General features: G+C 37.6%; 1 protein-coding gene across 24 annotated transcripts in view; it reads right to left on the bottom strand.

Annotated features, from left to right (window-relative positions):
* Positions 1–18148, bottom strand: part of LOC131434942 (small conductance calcium-activated potassium channel protein) — an 880455-nt gene that overhangs the window by 423826 nt on the left and 438481 nt on the right. The window lies entirely within an intron of this gene.

Genomic DNA, 18148 nt, shown 5'->3' with positions numbered 1-18148 from the left:
TGATTGTACAAGTAACGTAATCGACAGAACACGTTGTTTTTTACCGCTCTAATATACATAAGGGTACCAATATTTTGGGACTACCTCTAATCTCGTAAAGCGGTAGTGCTTAAAAGTTTGAGCACCTCGAAAATAATCTCCATGTAAAATTTGAGCTAAATCGGATATTGGTGAGGGGTGCTATCCGGCGGTTTAAGTTTGAAAATTTACGATCACCATAGGGTACATGAAATTTTCGAAATTGAAAATATTTTTTTGATTCCAAAAGTCTTAAAATTGCGTGAAATCCCCTGTGGTGATTTTTCTAGATCTATGAAAAGGCTATAGCAGGATAAGCATGTGAAATCTGTCCCCAAAGGGAATTCATATTGTTATACCACATTCGAAAGGTCATAGACTGGAAACAATTTTCTCAAAGTTTCAACCCTGTAACTACCATATTGACGGAGCTAGGGTGGTTCTATTGATTTTTATTTTATTTGATTTTTGAAGAAACCGTTCCTCCGAATAATTTGAGAAAAATCAGGTATGTTTAAGGCATTATGGGGAAGGTTTACAATTTTTTTCAAAATTTTTGAAGATGTATTTCTTCCATTAAAAAATACTTGAAAATTTTGAAACATATTTGTTCCCTCTTCCAATTTTTGCACCACCCCGGATTTTTTATTGATAATTGAAAATTGTTTGGACATGTTAAAGTGGTATGTTTTCATATTTTTAAAAACATGTGGACGACCACAATATGTGATTTTTGCTGAAAAATGAATAACAGTCGACCAAAAATAAATAACAAGTTCTGTTAGAAAGAAATAACAAGTTCTGTTAGAAGGAAACGCATGGTGCTTTGTTCTAGTAGTTTATGCAACTCAAGCGCAGGGCTTTGAAATCAAAGTAACGAAAAGGAGGAAATGAGTTTCAACCTTTGCATAGTACATACACGATCATACTTCGGGTACAACCTAGAAACACAGACTAACAGACAGGACACTCAAATTAGATTCTTCAATCATTTTAACGGTCATTTCGAATATTCCTTTATTTGGGACAGTACTCACATGTGTTATGATGGCGCCACGTTACCCTTTCAAAAACATCCTGTCTGTCATCTATATTGTGTTTATTTTTTTCATTTACCAACAGAGTTGCCATTCATGCAGAATTACCTGTAATGTATTGATTTGTATACGTCCATGCGAATTTCATGCAGGATACAAATTTAATACATATTGCCAAAACTATATACAGAATTATGCCTACTTCTCATCCTCCAACGCAATACAAAATCGAACCCGTTTTGTTACAATATTTACTTCCTTCTGGTCTGCCGCCACTTAATTTCGGTGAAAACTACCAACACAATAAAAAATAGTCTAGATGAACAACGTTGAGTCAAATAAATGGTTACCTTCCAACATCGCGAAAAAGTTAAATATATTATCAACGTAATCCAAAAATTTATTGTGACGATTCATTTTCAAAAATTTTGATGAAATCAGGCATCCCTGCAAACAGCTGATCAGTGTTGACAAACGAGGGGAAACCAACTAGTAAAAAAACTTTTACGTAACACAAGGGGTGTACCGATAGTAAATATTTCGCGCAGTACAATATAGGTGGAACTAGTGCATCACGAAAAAATATTTTTATAAGAATTTACCCATACTGTCATGTCTGTTAGTCTGTGCTAGAAAGCTACAAAGCAAGAACTTACTGGTATGTGGTTCATATATGAATGGTAGTAATATATGAACGTCGCGAGTATCACACATATGAAATGCTGTTACGGCAGTCAAGAACTAGAGCGGGTGTCAGTTTTTTACGTGTTACTGATGGATGCAATGAAAAAATAATGAAAGAACGAATGAAAATTTCGTAACAGTATATAATTCGATAATTCGATAATGTTTCATGAAATGGTAAAATCGTTTTGCACTGTGCGGTTTCCTTTTTGCCAGCTCTGTACATTTCACTAAATGCATATCGAATGGAAACAACATCGAATTGAATTTCTCTTTTTTATATTAGTGTCAAACAGAAGTGGCCATTCATGAAAGTTGGAATCGATTACTTACTACTTGACAATATTTCCGCCGGTCTCACTATTCTGGATAAAAACCGAACATGTGATAAGTAGTACATAATGGCGGCAACGTGTAAACAGCAACCAACAGTTCTATTACCAATAGCGCATTCACAGCAACGGCGCTGGATTCCCAAATATCCAGTCGAATTCGGAGTGTACTCGATATAGCACTTTTAAGATTTGAAAAATGAAATACAACTTATTACGGGCCCGAATAGCTTTTTTGTGATCTGTGTGTCCTAATTAGGCCATCTTGTGATAAAGCTTTAAATCCAAAATTGCTTAGCAGAACATCCTTCTCAAAAGCTTCTGTTCTAGAGCTACTATATTCCGATACTTGTTAGAACTTCCCGTTCTAATTTGAAATTTCAATTTGAACAAAAATACGACTAAATCTTTCTCATTGGCACCAGCATATCACGAAGCTCAATGATATTTGGCCATGTTAAACCAGTGAAAACTTGGAGGCGTTCCTCTGAGAGTGAATAATCACTTACTGAGTTGATTGGTACATGAGACGCCATTATGTATTCTCAGATATTTTTTGGAAAGTACGGACTTTTCTACACAATTTACCAAAAAATTAAAGAAATCGATGTAGCGAATCAAGTTTTTTAATGGACATGGTCCCCCACTTGAATGATTCCTGCGCACGGGCCTGCCATTCATATATGAACCACATACCAGTAAGTTTTTGCTTTCTAGGTTGTATACGAAGTATGCGTTTTCTTCTAACAGAACTTGATGGGGACGCATGGTCGACTGTTAGAAAAAATCAAATATTGTGGTCGTCCATATTTTTTTTAAATATGAAAACATACCATTTACCATGTCCATAAATTTTTTATTTATCACAAAAAAATTCGGGGTGGTGCAAAAATTGGAAGAGGGAACAAATACGTTTCAAAATTTTCAAGTATTTTTTAATGGAAAAAATACATCTTCAAAAATTTTGAAAAAAAATGTAAACCTTCCCCATAATGCCTTAAACATACCTGATTTTTTTTTCAAATTTTTCGGAGGAGCGGTTTCTTCAAAAATCAAATTAAATAAAAATCAATAGAACCACCCCAGCTCCGTCAATATGGTAGTTACAGGGTTGAAACTTTGAGTAAACTGTTTCCAGTCTATGACCTTTCGAATGTGGTATAACAATATGAATTCCCTTTTGGGGGCAGATTTCACATACTTATCCTGTTATAGCCTTTCACTACAAATAGGCAACGTAAATGTCAAGAACCCAAATTAGTGTCAGAAATTACAGAAATTATACTAATAAAAAGGCAAAAAATATTTTAATAAGAATGTTTCGATGAAAAAGAAAAGAATTATCACACCACACGGTTTTTTTCATTCAGTCTGATGCTGAAAGGTCAAAAAGAATGAGCGCTATAAGGCTGTATTTTAGAGATCTCGCCACGAGAATCAAAAATGTCTCATTCAAAGGCTGCTGAATCAGTATTCGGAAGTCATGGATATTGTTGACATGGGCGTTTGAAGAAGCGAAAAAAAAAATCCGTGAGTTGTTTTCCAAAAATATTGCCTCAACTCTGCGTGAAGGGGATGGAAAGTTGAACATTAAAGGTGTGAAAATATCTCAGGAAGCCATTCGAAAGTAACACATGGGATGAGAAGTCCCGAGCCTAACACATAGATGGCACTAGTTTTATTGCAGTCACCTTTTTTTCAGTTAATACTAAACTGTTGAAATTTCATGATATTCTATTCATTAGTTTGTGAGTTATTGTGCTAAGAGTGACGCTACTATTGTTATTTTCAAAACAATGGATCAAAAACAATTTCTTGTTTTAATTTTACACTGCTTCTTGATGAAAAAATTACCATTCAAGCGAAGCAATGGCTTGAAAATTGTTATGTGGTCTTCGCTCCACCAGAAACAACAATAAAACGTTGGTTTGCTGACTTCAAACGTGGTCGTCGAGACACCGATGATGCAGAAAGCAGTGGAAGTCCAAATGAGGCGATAACACCAGCAAACATAAAAAATCCACAAAATTGTTTTGAATGATCGAAAAGTGAGGTTGCGTAAGTTAGCTGACATAGTAAAGATATTCAAAGAACGTGTTGGCTTTCATGGAGCAATGGCGAACTGGGACGATGGCTACATTCCAATATCCCTATGGTATCGACGAAACCTTGGTTCAGGGGGATGAACGTGAGTCGCGATTTCATTCGTGATATGTCGCGGCTCATGTCAAATCACTACACTTTCAACGCACATCTCCGGCGTGTTGGGCTCGCGGAAAGCGGTCTCTGCACCTGTGGCGACGGTTATCAGGACATCGAGCATGTCGTGTGGTCGTGCGTAGAGTATCGTGACGCCAGGTCGAAGCTAATGGAATCCCGTAGGGCCCGAGGAAGACCGCCTGAGGCTCCGGTTCGGGATGTGTTGGCGAGTCGGGATAGTTTATATATGCTTCTCATATACCAGTAACTTAAACACATTGATATACAAGTGTAATGTGTTATTCCTCGCTCCTCTGTCGTTTTCAGACATTTTGTTCTCTCATCCCCTTTTTACCACGTTTTCCACAATATTTACTTCTCTTTTATTCTCTTCGGCAATATCATCTTCACCGCCCACGGAAGACCGCTCCAGTCGAAAACCAGCATGCGGGCCACCCGCCGGGCCTTCGTAGCCTGGGGGTGTTTCCCGCGGACCCACACAAACCAACGCCATCTGGAAGACTCATGCAACACTCAATTCATCGACCACTGCCGATCGCCTGATGAAAGCTGGATTTACAAGAACCCGAGATGATGCCGCATTTGCTCACTTTTGAGCAAAAACGAGAACGTGTTGATGATTCTGAGCAATGTTTGTTTTAAACGTAACAAACCGGAATTTTGTGTCGAGATGTGACAATGGATGAAACATGGATTCATCACTTCACTCCGGAATCAAAACAATCGTCATCTGAGTGGACAACAACTGATGAACCTTGTCCAAAGCGTTTGAGGACTGAAATCGACAGCATATGGTAAAAAAAATTTTTTTTCATTAAGACAACGCACCGTGTCATAAGTCAATCAAAACAACGGCCAAACTACATGAATTGAACTTCGAATTGCTCCCACATTCACCATATTCATCAGATTTGACTCCCAGTGACTACTGGCAGTTTGCAGACCTGACAAAAAATGCTCGTCGGTAAGAAATTTCGCACGAATGAAGAGGTTATCGCTGAAACTGAGGCCTATTTTGAGGTAAAAGATAAATCGTTTACAAAAGTGGTATTGAAATTTTAGATCGGAGCTGGAATGATTGCGTTGCTCTTTATGGAGATTACGATGATGAATGAAGTAAATTTTGAATTAAAAAATCGTGCTTTCTTTGTTAGCCCATGTGTTATTTGCGCAATTGTCGCACAACTGCCGATTATCGAGAAACAAATATTTTAAATTAGAGTAAAATTACTCCATTAACTACGTCAGTCCTACGAAAATAAAAGAAATGTTTCTGAAAGACAGCTAATTTTGTTATTCTTTCCTTTCTATTTTTGGAAAATCTCTCTGCACTTTGGAGATGAAATGTCCTGAAGAGTTTATTCAACTTTTCGGTATACCAAACACACTAAAATTGTGTTGTATTCCCAGATACGGGAGCGGGTCACTTCGTCGAAAGCCATTTCGCCGAAAGTCGTTTCGTCGAACGCCATTTTTCCGAATAGGTCATTTCGCCAAAAAGGTCATTTCGCCGAATGGGTCATTTCGCCGAAAGGGACATTTCGCCGAAAGGGTAATTTCGAATACATGGCACAACGCACCGTGTCACAAGTCAAAATCGAGAAACAAATATTTTAAAATACAGTAAAAAATTATGATTATTATTATTTTTTGTGTTATTATGCCTCCTGTATAACTTATGTGGCGCAGCAACATAACCGAAGCCAAGATGTGTCAGCGGCATAAAGCTGCCGAAGCGACGCCGGCTGAGTTGGCCGCTGACCCGGCGTCGGAAGCGGCGGCCTCTTGCATAGAAACCTGTAACCGTCTCGATTGCCCGGTCTACTCAAAGCTAGGTTTCAAAGATGGCCCAGCACACGAGCCAGCTCTCATACAGTCCGTGTGCTGTACCTTTTCAAAAACACGCACACGAAGTCTGAAGCACACGTTCGTGTGCCATTCGCCATCGAGAGTCGTATGTTTCGAATGAACCAGCTCGCGATGCTGGCTCATCTGCTGGCTCATGAGCTGGCACGTGAGCAAACTCTTGTGCTAGCTCACGTGCTGAGTTGAGCGTCCGTTTTTTAAATTTAATAATATAATATAATTTTTAAGCACACAGTGTACGCTCTTGTATTTTCTCTTGTCAGTAGGTGGACTACACAAATAGCACACGCCCATGAGTCTGGTTTAAAAAACAGAGCACACGAGTTCAATAGGCACACACTGCAGGTATAGAGCATCAATGCCAAAAGGAGATATGTGAATATTTATATCCGCTGCTAACACGAATATACTTGAAATAGAAGTAGAAACCGATAGTCGAATTGAGTTATGGTTATCCAGATTTGTCATTTGAATTGCACATTTCAATTCAATTTATTCCCGAATGAGCTTGATGAATTGTTTTCGGTAATGTTTAAAAGTGCTTGTTTTGTTTTGTAGGATTCATCAAACCTTATTCTACTTTACAACTGGTAGTGAATTTCAGACGCGAAATTTCTTATAAAAGGCTAATATCAGAGTTGTACACGATACAAATTCATTCAATACAGGCAGAGACTGAATAAAAAGAATTTCTTTACATGTGGCGTCCCTACTACATGTTAACAGAACAGTCAATAAGGCGGAATCAACGGTAGCAAACAAATGGTATTGGACGCAGAATCAGGGGTGCAAAAATTTGACATTTTTTTATACTGTTGCCAAGCATAAGACAGTCACTGCCAACGATATGCGCAGCTGCTACGTTCAACAGTAGCCAACTCGCAATGACACGAGAGCTTGGCGCAATCATGAGAGCCACGACACACGACAGCAACATTGAGAGCAGCTAATTTCGTCGCACTCTCTCACAGCAGTCAAAGCCACAGCGTTCGCTTTGTGGTAGTGTAGGTACATACTGGATAAGTAGTAGAGATGGTCGGGTATCGGGTATTTTACCCGAAACCCGACCCGTACCCGTACCCGACGGGTTTTTGGTCGGGTACGGGTAAAAATTTTTATTTTCAATCGGGTACGTGTCGGGTACGGGTAAAAAATTTAACTGCTCACTCGGGTACGGGTCGGGTACGGGTAAAAAAAATTACCGCTCACTCGGGTACGGGTCGGGTACGGGTAAATTGTTTTTTCGGATCGATTACCCGACCATTTGTACTTCACAGAAATATGTTTACACGTTGACGAGATTTTTTCATTGCAAAACAGTTCTTCCGAAAAATAATCAATTTGATTCAAGGGGTTTTGACATTCGCGCCTAGGACCAGACCTGTCAATTGGCATCTTTTTCATTTTTTTCTTCATTTAAAAAAAGTATCAATCATATGGCGTTTTCGTTTTTAATTTGCACTACACCGGTGCAGTACTACACTGAGGCATGAATAAACGAACAAAAATGACGAAAACATAAACAGTAACCATTGACTACAATAAACGATTCCATTGCACAGAGCTACACCAAACTTTTGATGAGTGCTACACCAGTGGTATCGGTGCAGAAAAAGTGTAGCACTGGTGTAGTGCAATTGGTAAAAACGAACGGTTTCAGTGCAGCTTTCGCTACACCGGTGTAGTGCAATTTAAAAACGAAAACGACAATAGTTACGTGAAAAGGTATGTGAATATTTCCCGCCCTACTTTGTTTATAACATATTTAATAAGACACACTGCCTTAGCTCTATGATGTTACGGTCGGAATCTACTTTTCACGTAGGTTTTGATGGACTGCCATTTTAAAGCTGTTTAATGCACAATCCAGTAAAAATTATTTGATTCATATACTGCCCATACTCGCATATCAGTCTCATATCGATTTTCGCCAATTTTGAGTTAGCTTGAGGAATGGAGTCTTTCCTCAATATACTCTCAGAAATTGCAATTAAAGTTGAGGGTTTGTTCAGTAAAATATAAAAAAATATCAACTTATTTCTGTGTCCCATATGCTAAAGTACCCGCATATCAGTCCCATTCAGTGCAAAATTTCAATAATTTTATTTGTTGCAATATTGGAACAGCAAAGGTGTATTACCGATATTTCATGTAATAATACCAAGATTTAGCATTAGGGAGCTAAGCAAAGTCTTGGCATTACATTCCTTTCGTGGAATTTGGCCTTTCTGTTTCAACAGACTTCGCAGCCGATTCTTAGCGTACAGAATCATTGCATGGCTAGTACTATGGATCCTACTGACACTAAGAATTCCAGGTCGGGACTCGAACATACGACAGCTGGCTTGTAAGACCAGCGTCCTATGCATTGAACCGCCAACCCGGGACCAGCATTAGGGAGCACAATAAATAAAAAAAATCGGAAATAAACTTTTGATCGTCTTTTTCTCAACATGCCGATTTTCCATACGGGACTGATATGCAAGGATGGGCAGTATATCAAATGTAGATTAGTACTCATATCACATTCAGATACCAGAAAACTGTTATTTCAAATATTGGTTGGAGATTTTCAAAATTTTCATAAAAATCATTAGGATTCTTACCATAAAAACATGAACATTTAATTCAGAAAATCTGCATAGAAGTTCTTCTTATTCTGCACTTCTGGGTGGTGTCACCTCACTTGAAATGACACCGATTGATGGCACAGCAAGCTGGGCTATATTGCTAGTTAATTTTCGTTTCTTTTCACTGGACTACAAGTGAAAATCTCGATGCGTGACAACGTGGAGTCGCAAAAGTAAGGGTGAAAATCTTTTCTCGCGAAATACTCAAATTTTCACCGTGTTCACTCGTTGAGGGTTCCACCGGTTCAATGGCTGTAAAAACCACCAGCTACCGATAACATCGTGGGTGTGGGTTTGTGAGGCTACAAAACGGGCATAGCTGACAGATTAATTTAAATCAAAATCATAATTCATTTTGCTTTGTAGTAAAAAATTGTAACCAAAAAAATTTCCTACGATTGTTCAAACTACTTACACTTGAAGGACTCACTGTTCACCATGTTCAAAATCGAATTTTTCACACCGGGAATACACGTACATTGTTTGATTCTTTGGTCAATTCAAGTAAACGAACTGATAACACACTATTCATTTGAGGGTATGTTCGCATAACATTCATTTTTGTCGCGTGTAATATTCAATTTGACATTTGGAACTATTTTACGTGATTTTTCAAGTGATTCGAATGTGAATTTTTATTTGTGTGTCAAGATAATGAGCACTAGGGTGGGACAAAATATTGATTTCAGCTCCACTAAACTTTTCGTATTCCTTTTGGGTCCCATAAGCACCATGCAAAATTTTAGCTCGATAGGAGAAACTATATTTTCGCGCCCGCGGTTCAAAGTTTGTATGGGATTTAGTATGGGAAAACTAACTTTTAACAAAAAAATCATCTGGAGGTCACCCTATATACTCAAAAAATCAGCGGGCATGTAATAATATGAGTTTGCTTTCTTTTATTATGCGTTTTTACAACGGTTGATTTGAGTTGTTGAGTTGATGTTGATGTCTTCACAATAGTTGCTCGGTGTAGTTTGAAGATTTTTTTAAACTTAAAAACCATGTTCCAAAACTCACTGTAAAGACACACAAAAAACTAACTTTGTTTTTGAAGAAATACAATTTTGAAGTCTTCAACAATATTGTAGATAAACTCAAATACTATAATTTTGTCGAAGACATAAACCATCTGCATTATATGGTTTAGGTTACTATTGTGAAGACATCAAACAACTCAGATCAACCGTTGTAGCATAATAAAAGAAAGCAAACTCATATTACCACCACTAGCAGCAGTGGTGCTAGATACATTAAGGAATGAGCCATCGTTCGGACCTTGTGTCGGTTTTTCTTTAATAACATTTTTTACAGATGTCGGATTATGTTACAGTCTTCGAAGGTTTTTTTCCTCATTAAATTTCCTACAAAAATTACATGCCCGCTGATTTTTTGAGTATATAGGGTGACCTCCAGATGATTTTTTTGTTAAAAGTTAGATTTCCCATACTAAATCCCATACAAACTTTGAACCGCGGGCGCGAAAATATAGTTTCTCCTATCGAGCTAAAATTTTGCATGGTGCCTATGGGACCCAAAAGGAACACGAAAAGTTTGGTGGAGCGAGAAAATAATTTTTCCCATACAACCTTGTCCCACCCTAATGAGCACGCTTACTTGTGGTTCTAAAGAATTGGATCAAAAGTCGCACTGTTTCGTAAAAACCATACCTACCCAAAATTGAATACAACGGGTATTACGACATTTTGGGTAAATATACTTTTCGAATAATTTGAGTTGATATTACTCCCTTTTGTTCACATTTGTAAATTAGTATAAAGTACCAAAGACATTGAAAATCTACAGGGTCCGCCATCTAACATTTATTTTTGAACTAGCGGTTATTTCGACATTGGTAACCTCAATGTCACTTCTGATTTGACAGAAACTTAGTTGTATCCTTCCGCTGAACGAAAATGGTTTGCATGTTTAAAAAAAAGTTACATGACATTATTCATGCTTCACATTGTATTTATATGTTTAAAAGTAAACAAGCATTTTAATGTATTTTTCTTACCAACTAGAGCCTGATACGGCTCGATATCTAAAACACTTTATTTTTTCCATACTGAATTTTGGTAAAATTTTTACTACTCATTCGGGTCGGGTACGGGTACAGGTAATTTTTAATCGGGTACGGGTCGGGTACGGGTAAATTTTTTTATTTTTTTTCGGGTACGGGTCGGGTACGGGTAATTTTTTTGTATTATTGATCGGGTACGGGTCGGGTACGGGTAATTTTTTAAATTTTTAATCGGGTACGGGTAATTTTTTTTGCTGATCACTCGGGTACGGGTCGGGTTCGGGTATAAGAATTTCTATACCCGACCATCTCTAATAAGTAGCTGCTTTATTCATTTTTGGTCACGGGTTTCGAGAATGTCACGAGCTCAAAATGTCATGACATTTTCATAACGACACTGTTATATCCGCTGTGATTGATCTGTGGCGATAAATTTAATGCGAACGGCGGTGCTTTTATTACCGGTTCAGTTTTGAAAAAATTCAATCACAAAGCTTGTTCATGCAGATGTTTCAAAAATATTACAATTATTTACATAAATTTCATACACGAAGTATCAGGAGTGCAGCTTTTGCCTTTCTGATATGACGCAAAGGCAAGAAATCTTACAGCAGAGATAATAAGTTTTGCGCTCCTATTACTTCTACAATTCTGGTTCATGCTCAACGGGGTTTAATTGTTTGATCGAAAAAGTGCATCCAAATTCTGGAAGTCAGAGCATTTACTTTGCTTTTCTCACTGAACCGCTTCCTTCCAAAGGAAGTGCAGAGAATCAAAACACGTTATACCATGTTCACATTAGCGTTTATATCACTTGATATACCTAGATGATATGCATATCACGTGGAAGTGTTCACATATGATCGAAATGATATCGTTTGACAATCAATTTGTCATATTGAATGTTCCCATTAGGAGTAAGATCAATAATATTGCTTTTCTCCTACAATTCAATCAATAATTGAAGTCTTGCATTTAATGGTCTCCGAACGCTAGTGTTCGTTAAAAAATTCGAAATTATAATGATTGTTTATTATCACTCTCGAAATGACGTTCATAAATGAGAGCGTTCAATGCCATTATCCGTGTTGCTAGTTGCGATTTTTGACAACTCGACATGATATCGTACATGATATCCCGGATATCATGCCAAAATGGTGATACGCGTTGACATCAAATTGTATGGGATATCATGTGATATCGCACATGATATCATCGGATATCAGGTATATCCGTATATCACTTGATATCAGCGCCAATGTGAACATACTATAAGGATACACAAAAAAACCGTCTGCATTGGGAAGCAAGACTTTCTTGTGCATGTCCCCCTACACCTCATGAGAATCGACATAAAACGAATTTCAAAGTTGAGCCTTGTTGGCGACTGTCTCTCGAAAGTTGTTGAAATTAGAAGGAGCTGCTGTTTATTGTGGCTAGCCATTCTCAGATTGAAAAGATTAGAACATCTATCGATGAGAGCAAACGGCGACATTCACGAGAAAAAATGTCATGTGACCTATGACATTTTTCATCACCAGCAGTCGTGGCGAAGTACAATCGGCGACTGCTGTCATTTGCGCGGTTTGAATGTCTGCTGTTTCGTGTCATTCTCCAGTACCGTTCGCAACCCTGCGCAGAATTGCACACGTTGGGAAATACAATGCAAGTGGAAACATTTCAGTGTAAAGAAATATCCAATTTTTAGGATCAATTTTGAGTTCTTAAAAGATCCGAATTCTTGAATATCTTTCAATTTTAACAAATTCGCGTATATTCGTATTTTCTCTGTATGGGAAACTTCTGTACTGAGTTGTATTGAGTATTTCCACTGGTTGTGTACGAACGACAGATCGGCTAATAAAGTAAAAACTAGAAAATGTAAGCGGTATGGACGTGAAAAAATCGCATTGAGTGAATTATAGAATAAAAAATGTAGCGCTAAATTGGTACGGTTTAATTTTTCTTCTCATTGGTCGCACTACGGCCCGTAATAATTTTGATAGTCCGGCAGCTTTTAGGGGAAGATGGGATAAAACGTACCCCCGAGGCACCTCAAAAGTTACCAATTTTTTTCACTGAAATTTTAATGAAATTAAATGTCCAACAACAGATTACTATGAAATTTTGGTAGCGATGGTTCAATCATATCTGGAAAAATAACCAAAAACCATATTATGTTTCTGTTATAAGTAATTTTTGATATTCGCTCGATAGTAATTTTCTAGGGTGAGGAAGACGATTTTAATTATATAACCAGTTAACTTTTTTGCCAATCATTCGAGTTTCTAAGATTAGTTCTAATACAGACGATGTATTTGCAATTTTATAGGAAAAATCAAATTAATCGTCTCATATTTTTGGGGGAAAAACGACTCGAATTGGATGAGGCAAAATGCCCAAGAATTCGCTTACAAAAATTATCCATAAGTTATCAATTTAATGAATAATGGTGAACAATCTTCCACCTGGCAAATATTTCGTCAACGAAAAGTCTAAAGCTTCCTTTAAATAAGAAGAAAAATGGAATGCATAAGAACGCAGGTTCGAGTCCTGTCTCTGAGCGTATCTTTTTCCAAAAATTCATCTTTTCTGTTAGTTTTTCTTTCACTTGGCTTCTTCAATATATATTTCCGCTCAGTCATTACAAAAACTGAAGAAGAAAAAGCTTTATGAGGGTGCCCGTTATATTTCCCCGTGGTTGTCATGAGCTATAATCCGTTGTTTTGACGGATGTTTACCCGTTGTTTAAGATCATCCTGCCTCTATGTTCAGATAATCGAACTTCGCGTAATTTAAATTGTATATTTTTCATGTTTTCCACGATCGGGTTTCATGCCCCGCATATATTTCAATAGACAATTTTCAATGGTTTGGGATATTTCATGTATTTTTCAATATGTTTCGCGAATACCCCATCTACCCCTATTAGTACTGACACTGCCGGATGAGGCAGGTGGCAAAACATAAATTATATAAATATGAATATGAAAATTTGCAAATGAATATTACACATAACGTAAATCCAAACATGCAAATACTAAATTTTTTAAATCCAAAACATGTAAAACTAAATTTTGTGTGTATTTTAATGAAAAATTCAGCTAAATCCGTTGTTTCTTTTAAATAAATGATTTATTTTAACATGCTTTGAATTGTAAGTTTAAGTGAATTTCATGAGCCATTTAATTTTGTGTTAAATGCAGCAACATTGGCTGAAGTAGGGAACAATTTACTTCAAAGAAGGTTTTTAAATTGTTGTGGTTTCAGGTTGCAAATCAATAAGTTAATATGAAATTGATAGGGATGAACGTACGTCAACTGGTTATGAAACAAATAATTCCCGTCTCCAACTCTCCATTATAAATATCAAACCATTAAGGTATGCCATTAACATTATATTTGGTGGTATCCAATTTAAGTGTAGGTACGATCAAGTTGAGGTTTGTTTCATACGATGACTATTTTTCAGTTCCTAGTGAGAAGTTGATTCCGTTTCAGCTCAATCGATTTATCTTTCCCAATATAGAATAGAGATGACTTGACGAATCTCTATTTTCAAGACTGTGTATCTACACTCTAAAAAATTTTGAATTTTACAGGTGACTTAATTCCTCATACGATGTAATTCATAAAGACCTAATTTATCAAATGACGGAAAATTTTATTTGTAATGACTTAATGTTAGAATAGCTTGAATTTTACTGGTTTCGACTGTAACTTGCATTCTGCTAGCAGGTGCGACTGTATGAATTTAAATGCTCCTTTTACCAGCCAAGCAGATGCACGCTTCTGTGGCTCAATCGATTAACAGACGTACTTGCGATCCAATGATTCTTGGTTCAAGTCGCGGCTATCAGTATTCTTTTTTTATTTCAACGAATTTCATGCATGAAGTTTTAGACACAATATTAAAAGTTCTTCAACGTAAATTTGCGTGAACTGCGACGCTCCATTTATGTGCATCTATAAGATGTAAAATCACAGGGTTTTTTTTTAGTGTGTACATTTTGACATCTATATTTTGAAATGAGTGAAATTCGTCGTTTCAGAAGATACTAACCGGATCGTTCTCCATAGTGTAAACTCATGCTATGAAGAAGTCAGCGATTCTTTTCACACAGCCAATGTTTGCTTGGTTTGTTTGCATAAATACACTGAAGAAAATACATAATTCTGTCTATCTGCGTACAGCTGATACTTTATGGCCGTAACTACTCTTCTTGGAGGTTGACAGATTCTGTTACTGGAATGCTCGGAAATAGCGGTACGATATGGAAAACGTCGCAGCTTCCGTTCTCACTGATGATGGTGCAATCTTTTGCGTTGGCCCTTTTTCTTTCGCCATAAATCAGCAGCTAAAAGCTGTTCTATCCTTTCAGCCGTACTCCGAACACCGGATCCTTGTTTAAACCCGTTCCGCTCGTAAAACATAAAGTCACGAGTTGCACATAAAAGCAATACGCACAGTTTCGTTCCAGTGTAATTGTTTAGTTAACTTCAAAGTATCGGAAACTACCGACAGATGATAGTCTCAAGGCTGAGTAAGTCATTAAAACTTTCATCTCACCATAGTTACAGTTGAGTAGAGAGAGATAGAGAGAAAATATAACCTTTTTTATTGCTACAGAGCCAGGGGAAAACAATGTCGAGCTCAGAATGCGGTTGTAACGAAGTGGTCACATAATTTCCACACAAAAATGAATCTGCTGCTCGACGAGGCGCTGCCTGTTCTGCTGAAGATTGTTGAATTTCCTTGTCGACAAGTCAAATGGTATGAAGGCAAAGGACTTATTCAGTTCATGCAACTATAATCGTGCTTTAGAGCGATGGGATTATGTTGGTGAAATCTTAAGGAAAACCATCACAGTGACAGGGATTTACTTAAAATGTTATTTTAAATTTGGCCAAAACGACGTGAGAAATACTGATCATTTGTTTAAAGTTTAAGAGTAGATTGAAATAGCAGCTTTCTCGAACAAAAAAAAACAATGATATTTCCTACGATGAAGAAGACACCATCGGGATACATCGGCTTTAATCTCATTAAACAACCTACCAATATACAACCGTATATTAAATTCAACATGCTTCAAACACATTGCATGCAACTTTGGCGAAATAATTTGCACCCAACCTCATTTTTCCCAATGATTTCAGTGAGAGTTCTGTCGGAAAACCTCAGAAAACTGTTATGATCCGAGCGTTCGTGAGTGTGCGACGTTTAAATCGGGTGCGGCACTGACCGCAAAGTCCGTACCTGCACTGCACTGTGCCAGACAACCCCTGCTTGTGTGCAGTGCCGCAACGGTTAGGACTCCGGTTGATTGAATGTACGCTTTCTAGCTTTTCTCCACTGAAAAATGTCAGTAGAGCAGCTGCGGTCATAAATAATGATGCCAATCTAACGGCAGAGCACAAGGAGCTATCTTTTGCGTGCAGGTTTAAATGCCAGCGTGTTTGAACTCTCGAAACATTGCGAGCAGCTTATTCTTCGCTTTTTTTCACCAGAAACAGTTCAGATGTTGCATCTGTATTTTTTTTTAGTACAACTCAACTGAGACTTCATTTGATTCGTAATTTCGACTAATTGAACAGCTACTGAGCTGTGCCAAGAAGAATTCGACCGAATGATCAGTTTTTAATTGGACACCAGTTCCAACAAAGGTACGTGATCTCCGACCGAGTTACGCCACATACCATGAAATGCAAATTTCTTGCCCTTTCGCTTCATTCTTTCGCGTCGGCTATGTGGTACGGAATATCGTAACCCCCGATGTCATTCGCGGTTCGCAGAAAATGCATCGAATTGCGCGCATAAAAATAATGACCAGTCTTGGTTGGTGATCTTCCGGTTGAAGTTGTTTCCTTTCTCGATTCGCTACGGAATTGCTATAGAGTACAATGGATGAACTTTCCGTGTTTAACGGTAATGGGGCATAAGCATTGGCACTGAGGTTTTCGATGTGATGTGATCCCTTGACCGAGGTAACAACCTGTTTGACTGAAATACAATTCACAATTTCCGGTTTTCCGACAGAATTGAATCTAATTAATGGAGGTGCATACTTTGTTTTTTTTTTTTTCATTGAACACAGAGAAAAGTTGGAGTTAGAGGTTTTTCAAAAATTTAGCATTGGGTGGAGCACCATCACAAACAGCGTTTATATAAGATAGAAGCACTGAAAGGTGCTTGTTTTAATTTAATTTGGTGTCCAACCCTATTCCCAAACGGAGGGCTTTTGGGTTAATACAAACTTTTCTTAGTTTTCCTTGAGAGAAGGAAATGTGATCGTTATTCTTGAACTGAGTACTCAGTATGCAACGCGTTTTGATCTGTACTCCTCTGTGATTTTTGAAAAGTACTCATATAATCATTTAAGATTGGCTGCTGAATAAAACTAAGTTCAAAACTTTCCTTGTGATGCAAAGTGTACAATAATGTTGAAGACTACAATGAACTTGGCTATGCGAGCTACTAAAAACAACTGGACAAAACATATATCTTCTTGAACTTAACACTATAGAGTTACTTAGTGAAGCGATTTTAAAGAAGTGTAGTGGAATTCAAAGGTAAAAGTGAAATATCGGTTCGCGATCTTAAACCATTGGTACGTCTCAGTCATGTCGAAACACGATTGAATCTAAGTTGTTGTTACCAATGCTGTCATTGTTTTAAAGAAATGGATCCCCTGAAGTACAAAGCAAAGCGAAGCCTTGGTATTACATTCCTGTAGTGGAAGTTGACCTTATGTTCCAACAGATTTCGCAGCCGATTCAGAGTGTACAGGACCATTGCATGGCTAGTGCTACGATTCAACTGACACTACGAATCCTTCCTGGTTGGGGCTCGAACATACGACAACTGGTTTGTAAGACCAGCGCCCCCTATGCATTGAACCACCAACCCGGGACAAAGTAGTGCAGGGCTTGCAAATTGAAGCAACGAATATCAACAAAAGAGTTTCACCCTCTGTGCTTCTGTGCTATTCACACACATATGTATGTCGGGTAAAATTCACAGTGCAACCCAAGCAAGGAGAGCTGCGTTTTTTCAGTAGTTCATGAATATGTGTGCCAGCTGATGACTATGCTTCATGAGGTTAGGATTTGATGAATGGTTCTTATATTGAAGATGGCTATGAGAAAACTAGATTCATAACTTTTATTTCCGATGATTATTAAGGAGTGTATCAAAAATAAGCTATCCACATACATTTGTGTTGTACGCATGTATTTGTGATGTTTTTTTATGCTCAGATCACAGCATGTTATGCGTTTCTCTGTCAGCTTTCGTTTGTTTACTTGTTTGTGCGGTTGAAATTCTGCGTTTTCAAA

The sequence above is a fragment of the Malaya genurostris genome, chromosome 3 (assembly GCF_030247185.1).
Source record: "Malaya genurostris strain Urasoe2022 chromosome 3, Malgen_1.1, whole genome shotgun sequence".
NCBI classification, from domain to species: domain Eukaryota; kingdom Metazoa; phylum Arthropoda; class Insecta; order Diptera; family Culicidae; genus Malaya; species Malaya genurostris.
Note: the sequence above shows the minus strand (reverse complement) of the source record. Positions and strands in the feature narration are given on the sequence as shown.